Here is a 9,402-nt window from a genome sequence, read left to right as displayed (position 1 = left end):
TCCTCCTCTCCTTCCCCTCCCCCTCTTCAACCCCTCCTTCCCTCTCCTTCCTCCTCTGCTTCCCCTTTCCTTCCTCTCTTTCCCTTTCCCTCTCCCCTTCTCTTCCTCCTCCTCTCCCTCTTCCTCCTCTCCTTCCCTCTCCTCCTCTCCTTCCCCTCCCCCTCTTCAACCCCGACTTCCCTCTCCTCCTCCTCTCCTTCCTCCCTTCTCCTCTCCTCCCCACCCCTCTTCCTGCTCTCCTCCCCCTTTCCTTTCCTCCTCCTCTCCTTCTTCTCTTCTTTCCCCTTCCCCTTTCTCCTTATTCCCTTTCCCTCTCCACTTCCCCCTCCTCCTCTTTCCCTTCTCACCTCCTCTTCTTGCCCCTTCCCTCTCTCCCTCCTCCCCTTCTCTTCCTCTCCTATCCCTGCTCTCCTTCTCCTCAATGTCTCTCTCTCTCCCCCTTGTTTTCACCCCACTCCTGTCCCCCCTTTTTCTTTCTAAGGAATATTGGGAGCAGCATGACCTTTTTCTGTGCAGCAGCAGCGGCCTCTGGTGGCCATTGGAACCTGGTCCATTACTGAATCCTCTCGAGTCTGAAAATGTCTCATTCCCCCTGGTCCTGCCCCAGAGCCGGCAGGCCCCAGAGCCAGCGGCGGCTCCAGGCACCAGCACTCCAAGCGCGTGCCTGGGGCGGCAAGCCGTGGGGGGCGCCCTGCCGGACCTTGCGAGGGCAGCGGACAGGCTGCCTTCGGTGGCTTGCCTACGGAAGGTCCGCCGGTCCCGCGGATTTGGCGGCTATTCGGCGGCGGATATGCCGAATCCGCGGGACCGGGGACCTCCCGCAGGCAAGCCGCCGAATCCGCGGGACCGGGGACCTCCCGCAGGTGTGCCGCCGAAGGCAGCCTGCCTGCCGTGCTTGGGGTGGCAAAAAAGCTAGAGCCGCCCCTGCCCAGAGCTGAAAAGCTTGCCCTTCCAGCAGCATAGGGACAGCCCAGCAGAGTGAGGAGCTTCTGCTATTACTGCAAACTTGACTACACGGGGAAATCGAAAAGCATGGCTATTCCAGAATAACTATCCTACTATAGCTGTTCTGGAATAATTCCCAGTGTGGACTAGAATAGATTCACACCTACCTTAACCTGGAATAACTTCCCCATGTAGACAAGCCTTTAGGAAGGGGGAGAGAAGCTGTCAGTGCTGAAGTGCTAAGACGTTCAGGTTCTTGCATGGCAGGAATGTCTCTTGAGTTCGCATTTCAGAAGCGGATTCTTTTTCTGTTACAGACAAAGAGAACTGCAATAAAAGAATCGTATTAAGGTTGCAAATGCAAGCACTCAGCAGTGAGAAAATGCCAGGGTACTGTTCATTCATTGGAAAAACAGGTTCATCTTAGTTTTTCTCTCCCCAATAAGTGGCCTCGTTTAGCTTTACCTGTTCCCTTAGCCTATAGATTAGGGCTGTCGATTAATCGCAATTAACTCACAAAATTAACTAAAAAAATTAATCACAATTAAAAAAAATTAATCACGATTAATCGCAGTTTTAATAGCACTATTAAACAATAGAATACCTATTGAAATTTACCAAATCTTTTTGGATGTTTTTCTACATTTTCAAATATATTGATTTCTATTACAACACAGAATACAAAGTGCACAGTGCTCACTTTATTATTATTTTTATTACAAATATTTGCACTGTAAAAATGATAAACGAAAGAAATAGTATTTTTCAATTCACTGCATACAAGTGTAACATTGCATAGAGCAGAGCACCACATCGGTGATGTCTGACAACAAGTACTGTAGTGCAATCTCTTTATCATGAAAGTGCAACTTACAAATGTCGATTTTTTTTGTTACATAACTGCACTGAAAAACAAAACAATGTAAAAACTTTAGAGCCTACAAATCTGCTCAATCCTAATTCTTGTTCAGACAATCACTACGAGAAACAAGTTTTTTTTACATTTACGGAAGCTAAAACTGTCCGCTTCTTATTTACAATGTCACCTGAAAGTGAGAACAGGCGTTCGCATGGCACTGTTGTAGCCAGTGTCACAACATATTTACGTGCCAGATATGCTAAACATTTATATGCCCCTTCATGCTTCGACCACCATTCCAGAGGACATGCTTCCATGCTGATGACGCTCATTACAAAAATAATGCATTAATTAAATTTGTGACTGAGCTCCTGTATGTCTCCTGTTCTGTTTTACACGCATTCTGCCATATATTTCATGTTATAGCCATCTTGTATGATGACCCAGCACATGTTGTTCGTTTTAAGAACACGTTCACTGCAGATTTTTGACAAAATGCAAAGCAGGTACCAATGTGAGAGTTTTAAAGATAGCTATGCACTCGATCCAAGGTTTAAGAATCTGAAGTGCCATCCAAAATCTGAGGGGGCGAGGTATAGAGCAGGCTTTCAGAAGTCTTAAAAGAGCAACACTCCGATGTAGAAACTACAAAACCCAAAACACCAAAAAAGAAAATCAACCTTCTGCTGGTGGTATTTGACTCATATGATGAAAATGAACATGCTTTGTTCCGCACTGCTTTGGATCGTTATCGAGCAGAACCCGTCATCAGCATGGACACATGTCCTCTGGAATGGTGGTTGAAGCATGAAGGGACATATGAACCTTTAGCACATCTGGCATGTAAATATCTTGCGACACTGGCTACAACAGTGCCATGTGAACGCTTGTTTTCACTTTCAGGTGAAATTGTAAACAAGAACTGGGCAGCATTATCTGCTGCAAAACTTGTTTGTCTGAGCGATTTGCTGAACAAGAAGTAGGACTGAGTGGACTTGCAGGCTCTAAAGTTTTACATTGTTTTATTTTTGAAGGCAGTTTTTTGTACATAATTCTAAATTTGTAAGTTCAACTTTCACGATAAAGAGATTGCACTACAGTACTTGTATTAGGTGAATTGAAAAATACTATTTTTTTTTACAGTGCAAATATTTGTAATAAAAATAAATATAAAGTGAGCACTGTACACTTTGTATTCTGTGTTGTAATTGAAATCAATATATTTGAAAATATAGAAAACATCCACAAATATTTAAATAAATGGTATTCTATTATTGTTTAACAGCACAATTAACTGCGCAATTAACCGCAATTAACTTTTTATCACACAATTCATTTTTTTAATCACTTGGCACCCCTTCTATGGATTATATATTAAATACACGAATACAACAGAACACATTTCATTTCCCAGGGAGCCCACATTGTAAATCTGACCACATCAAATGATGATACTGATTTTACATTTACAGGGTCCCAGTTTTGCCAAACCCCAAACTCACGAGACTGGCTTAAAAGAATGCGATTTAAAAAATAATAATTTTAAGGTTATTTTTATTTGTCTTCTAGTGCTGAAGCATTTCGGGTTCTTATTTTCAAGCTTTTCTTTGCAACCGTGAAGGCTAGAAACTTACCTTTTCAAAGAAAACTGAGCTTCTTGGGTAATAATCTGATTCTGGACGCTGGGACTTTAAGAGAAACACCAAGTATCATGTGACTCATAATAAACATCACAAAAGTTGTTTCTCTGGGGAATCATCTTGCAAGTTCTGAGACCTTCAATGCCCATTGAAATTCCGTTGGGGAGTGTGTGTGGTGGTGCCATGGAATAGTGGGAAGTTACTCTGCGGTGTCTTGGTGGTGGGCAATGCAAGGGCAGTGCAGGAGGGAAAGTTTGAAATGCTGATGCTGGGAGGGAAGGCAGGGGGAAGAGAATTAAATGCTGAGGCACTTTGTCCCCCTTTTCTCTCCCCCCACTTTCCATCCCTTCATCTTTCTGTATCTCTCTCTACAGCTGGGAGCAATTTATGCAAACTTATTTACATATATGTGATTTTGCAAATTTGCAATCATTTGACTAAATCTATAGGTGCTTGCTTTGAGAATCCTGGCCGGTATGCATATAAAGGCTTAGGGATGGTATGGTCTCTCAATCCTTAGGCTCTCTGCTGTACCTGCCAAGAAGATGGCCAATATAACAGTGGTGTTTGTAAGGTGGACACCTTTTTACTGGCAGATAGAATGAGACTCTTCAACTCATTGCACACAGGCCACTGAACGACTGGGCATTGCTTCAAATTGTGTGATACAGAGAAGCATCTGAAGACCCAAAAAGCCTTTGTCCTCCGCTGCTAAGTGTGAGAGAAGAGAGGTGTCTTCAGGAGCAGGATGTGGGTTAATTCCTCCAGCTTCATCTCACAGTCTTATCCCCACATCAAGTGCAAGTGACTCCTCAAAACGAAAGCCAGCTCCGTCTGCCTCTTCCATTCCATAGGGGATGTTCTGAGTCTCCCAACATCCAAACCATCTTTGGTATGAAACACTCTCTTATCTCAGACCGAAAGAGATACCGCCACAGGCTCTCCTTAGAATGGGAACCTATTTTTACCTCTCCTCAGAGCCCCCAGGACATGAGCAAAGCAGCCAAGCTATAAAAGGACACGGCATCAGCTATTGTCCTGGGACTTGCTAGGATCGAGTGATGATTTTTATAGCCTCCTCCAGCTGTGAAGTGCAATTCTGCATGAGGGGCGCCGGCTGATGTTGACAGATCCTTTCTATAAATGCTCCTGGCCTTAAGACCACCCACCCTCTGGGAGCCTCAGCATCAGCAGTCGCGGGGACAGGTGGTGGAATGGAGTTACGGGGACCTGGGACTGGGGGCAGCTGCACAAACAGTTGGCAATTGACATTCTCATGATAGTCTCACTTTGCAGTGCTGTTTTGCCCTTCAGGACCTTCCCAAAGACCAACCAGGTGAAGATTACATCAGTAGCAGCCCCTTACCCCCTAAGTCAATGGTAGTTATTGGTGTCCCGCAGAAACAGAATAGAGCCCCACGAGGCTAATGGTGACCCTCCGTATTCCTGAGTGGTTTTCAAAGCCTGGAGTTTGTAATAATTACTTCTCTCCCAGACCTCGCTCTCTCCATTGCTGTCATCTTTATCTCGCTCTCTTTCTGCCTGGTGTCTATTTCTTTCTCTGCAGTGTGATTTCAGTCCCTAGAGTAGACTGGGTTTCAAGGTTTACTTCACAGAAAGGGTTGATAGAGAGGCCTCTGAGTTTCTCAGTGCAGGACATCACAGCCAGCAGGGCCTTCTGGCCTGACGTTTACTAGAGCTGGGCAAATTCCCCTGAGAATTTCCCCACAAATAAACATTTGAATTTTTTAAACAAATTTGCTTTGGCCATGTCTGCACTCCTTTTGAATTTGCTCTCAGGTTGTACTGGCTTGGAGGCTCACAGAGAGGAAGGCTAATGCAGTGGCTAGGGCCATAGGTGCTGTCTCCGGGGGTGCTCTGGGGCTGGAGCACCCACAGGAAAAAATTGGTGGGTACTCAGGACCCACCAGTAGCTCCCCACCCTGCCCCCCGCCCCAGCTCGCCTCCGCCTCCTCCCCTGAGTGTGCCACATGCCCACTTTTTCCCCCTAGCTCCCAGTGCTAGCGCTGTGAAACAGCTGTTTCACACGGCTGGTAGGGAAGGGGAATGTGGCATGCTCGGAGAAGAGGCAGGCCCGGGGCAGGGATTTGGGGAAGGGGTTCAATAGGGACAGGGAGGGGGTGGAGTTGGGGTGGGGACTTTGGGGAAGGGTTTGGAATGGGGGCGGGGCAGGGGCGGGGAAAGGGTGGAGTCGGGGCGGGGCCAGGGGCGGCGGGGGTGTGCCAGCTCCCACCGGCGCCGGGGAAAGTTGGCGCCTATGGCTAGGGCACAACCTAGGATTTGGGAGACCTGTGTTTAATTCCTTGCTGTGCCACAGTCTTCACATGTGACCTTGGGCAAGTCACTTAAGCTCTCTGTGCCTCAGCATCCGATCTGTAAAATGGGGATAATAGCCCTGCCTCACAGTGAAGATAAATACATTGAAGACTGTGAGGCACTCAGATACTACAGCAGACAAAAGAGCAAAATTCTAATCTTGTACTCACGAAAAGCTCATTTTAAACTTGCTTTTTACAAGCATTTGCACCAGACACCCGAAAACAAAAGCAACACTTATTCAATCAGCGATCAGACACGTGCCAGGTGACTTCCATAGCCGATCGCATCTAAGCAACTCAGCTTTAATTTCAAGTAGCTAGCCACGGAGCAAAGGAAACTTGCAAAAAATACTGTTGAATAAGGAATGAAATTGAGAAAATTGCCATCTTCTCTGTGTATTTTGCGAACAGAAGTGAAATTAGTCAAATAAATTGTTCATTATGAATTATTCATCAGCTCTGTCATGGTGATACTTGGCATATGGAAAGGTAGCTAGATAGCTACCAACTTAATTCATATAGGCCGCTGAACGGACATTAGAAGGGAATGATGTTGGATGGATGGCTGTCTCCTATAGGAAACACAGTCCTGGCTGGGTTCTGCTCCAGAGCTCAAGGGACATTATCCAGCCCCCCAACAAACCCATCCTTCCTAGCTATCCCAGCACCTCCAGCTTCCTCAGTTTCCCCTTCAGAATCTCCCCAACTACCCAGCTTCCTCCAGATAACCACACCCAGTCAGCTGCTCTCCTGACAATTACCTACTTCCTGCCCATCCCAGGAGAAGTGTAAATACAACCATGACAGCCAATGGCCACCCCTAACATTGTCAGGCAGTCTCCCCATTTTGCTGGTTTGCATTAGTTCACGGTGAGCCCCTGCTTTTAAACTGAAGCTGCCTCTTTCCACTTGACCTGACAAGTCATTCATCTTAATTTTTGTATTTTACGGGTGGCAATGAAATTACTCTCGGCCCATTCAACAGCAAAGGAAGAAAACTATGAATCCTGAAGATGGCTGGCAAAACAGGGAGAGTGGAAAGAGAAGAGCCCAAGACTCTGCATCTGCAGAGTGAAACTGAATGATTCTTGACAGTTTCTCGCTGCCCGGTGTCCGGAATAGCAGCACTGACCCAGCCAGTCTTGTTAATTTCACTCTGCGGCTACTTGGCAAAGCCGGATTTAAATAAGGTATGTCTGCCTGATCACAGCCCTCACTCCAAATCCTCTACACAGGTGGGAGAAGGCTGAGTTCTTCTTTCTCTGGGATGAACCCCAGCCTGCCTGAATATGGGGCATGATGGTTTGGGGAGGGGGAAGCCCCTAGCCTGCCTACAGTGGGCCCCTGGCAGTGCCAGCTGAGCTGACAGGAGTTATGTGGATGGGCCCCTCTTTGTACCACCCCAAGCAGGGGGTGGAGCCACATCTAGCTTTAAACAGAGCATGAGTGAAATTCTTTCCCAACAGCACCTATCCTTGTAACCAGCCTGCTCACAAATGCACGCGGGAGAACGAACAGGGAAGGCTGTGTGAGAGAACGTTTGTGGATTTGCTGGAGAACTTCTGGAGACTACAGAAGGCAAAAGCAAATCTAAGCACGCACGGCACCTCTCTCCCCCTTGACCCATCTGTCCTTGCAGTGAATGTCAAGGCACAATCCAAGGGAGAGGCAGAAGAAAAAGGAGTATCAAGCTCTGGATATGTATCACGCATCCATCACTCCACTTCCGGGACATGGTTGTCCTGGAGCTAGAATACCATAGCCACATGCTCACGTCAGCCTTCAGTTCCCGGAAAAATAAAACTTGAAATGAGATTTTTTTTAACTTTCAAAGCTATAGAGAAAGAACATTCGTTTTTCTCACTATGTTATTTTAGTCTTCAATGAGTCATTTTTCACCAGTTTCCTTTTTCAGGCCTTCTCAGTCTGACAGGCTTGACTTAGACGCTCTTTAGTTTGAAGGATATTTGTCATTGCTTCTTTCAAACACCCACCTCCTCTTTGTATTTTGTAAAATATTTTCCTTCTTGCTTTGGGCTGGGAAATGTTCTTTTATACAGAAACCCTTTCCTTCCAAATCTGAAAAATGTATGCCATCTGCATACAGTACATGAATTCAATATTCCAAACTGAAATTAACATATTCAATACATTTGTGTTCTGTCAGACCTTACTCAGAGACAGTTATTGATCAATAATACAACACATTTGATTTCTTCAGTTGTATTCCATTTTTTGCAATATGCTCTTCTAAAAAAATGCTGTTTTCCTATGACAGAATGGTTTCCTTTTACACTGCCACACCCCTAGACCAGTGGTTCTCAACCTTTCCAGACTACTATACCCCTTTCAAGAGTCTGATTTGTCTTGCATACCCAAAGTTTCACCTCACTTAAAAACAACAAGGAGTCCAGTGGCACCTTAAAGACTAACAGATTTATTTGGGCATAAGCTTTCATGGGTAAAAAACCCCACTTCTTCAGATGCTTTTGTGGGTAAAAAACCCACTTCTTAGGAAGACTTCCTTCTTCCTCTATTACTGGCTGTGAACTCTTCTGGTATAATGTATTTCCACTTGTGTTAGTCATTCTATTTCTATTGATTAGGAAGTTACTAGGTTCCTTTGAAACTTCACTTTGCCTTGACAGAAGAGATCTACCACCTTCTTTGACTTATAATAATAATAATTAATGGAGATATCCCATCTCCTAGAACTGGAAGGGACCTTGAAAAGTCATCAAGTCCAGCCCCCTGCTTTCACTAGCAGGACCAAGTACTGATTTTGCCCCAGATCCCCAAGTGGCCTCCTCAAGGATTGAACTCACAACCCTGGGTTTAGCAGGCCAATGCTCAAACCACTGAGCTATCCCTCCCCCAATGACTTTTAAAGGCAATGATGGATCATTCACAGCCAAGTTTGCATAATCCAAATGGCAGGCATTTTTTACCCATGAAAGCTTATGCCCAAATAAATCTGTTAGTCTTTAAGGTGCCACCGGACTCCTTGTTGTTTTTGTGGATACAGACTAACACGGCTACTCCCTGATACCTCACTTAAAAACGACTTGATTACAAAATCTGACATAAAATACAAAAGTGTCATAGCACACTAGTACTGGAAAATTGCTGACTTTCTCATTTTGTCTGTATAAAATTGTAGTTTGTACTGACTTCGTTAATGCTTTTTATGTAGCTTGTTGTAAAATTGGACAACTATCTAGATGAGTTGATGTACCCCCTAGAAGACCTCTGCGTACCCCCAAGGGTATGCATGCCCCTGGTTGAGAGCCACTGCACTAGACTTCACTGCTCTGGAGGGACAATTCTAGGATTGTGAGCAGAGCTCTGTCTCCATGGCTTGGAACTTCAGGTCCCAGGTGGCATTTAGTGGTGGAATAGCCCTTTGACTTGCAAATGGAGCCAATCCAATCTGGAATAACTGCAGGAATCAGTCTGGAAAGACTCTGGGATACTGACACTAGGAGAAAAGGTGTGTTTTTAAAACATGATCACTAACATTTTAAAATCCTAGTGTAGGCAGATCACATTTAGTTTTAACATGTTAGCTGGGTGAGAGAAATCAAGCTAAAACTACAACTTGCCCTATTTAAAAACATAC

The sequence above is a fragment of the Trachemys scripta genome, chromosome 23 (genome assembly GCF_013100865.1).
Source record: "Trachemys scripta elegans isolate TJP31775 chromosome 23, CAS_Tse_1.0, whole genome shotgun sequence".
NCBI classification, from domain to species: Eukaryota; Metazoa; Chordata; order Testudines; family Emydidae; genus Trachemys; species Trachemys scripta.
Note: the sequence above shows the minus strand (reverse complement) of the source record.